The sequence below is a fragment of the Bison bison genome, unplaced genomic scaffold (assembly GCF_000754665.1).
Source record: "Bison bison bison isolate TAMUID 2011002044 unplaced genomic scaffold, Bison_UMD1.0 scf7180017864368, whole genome shotgun sequence".
Classification (NCBI taxonomy): Eukaryota; Metazoa; Chordata; class Mammalia; order Artiodactyla; family Bovidae; genus Bison; species Bison bison.
In genome coordinates this window covers 5,756,475-5,757,084 of record NW_011494940.1, presented here as the reverse complement: position 1 = coordinate 5,757,084, position 610 = coordinate 5,756,475, and positions in this window count along the sequence as shown.

Genomic DNA, 610 nt, shown 5'->3' with positions numbered 1-610 from the left:
CCTTAGTTCCAGCAGATCTTCCCAACTAAGATGGAATCTGAATGTCTTATGACCTCTAGGTTAGAAGACAGGTTCCTTAGTACTAGGAATACCTGGGCAACCATTAGTTTATATATAGCTACACATATACATGCATATGTATGTGTCAAAAATTTAGGTATATAATTTTACTGTCTATAGGTAGCAGTATATATTTTGTTGGGGGTATATAACTGCAGGTATGTACTTTTCAGGATCTGATGATTTGCTAAAATTGCTTTCACTTACATTCACATCAGAGAATTATATAATTTCCCTTGTGACTTACCCTTTGAAATATTGGTTCTTTATGAATATCTTGTATAATTTTCACACATTGACAAATTTGTAAACAAATATTCCATGGTAAACTTTTAGCTTCAAATCTAGGTTTTCAGAGAACATCCTTGGTATTATGTAAAATACTAAGACTTGTTTTATGCCTTAATGTAAAGCATATTTTTGAGAATATTCCAGAGAAAGTTCATACACACACACACACACACACACAATATGTGTTTACATGCGTATTTGAACATATTAATGTAGGTACATAATTTTAAATATATATATTACCCTTCCTTGATCTTGA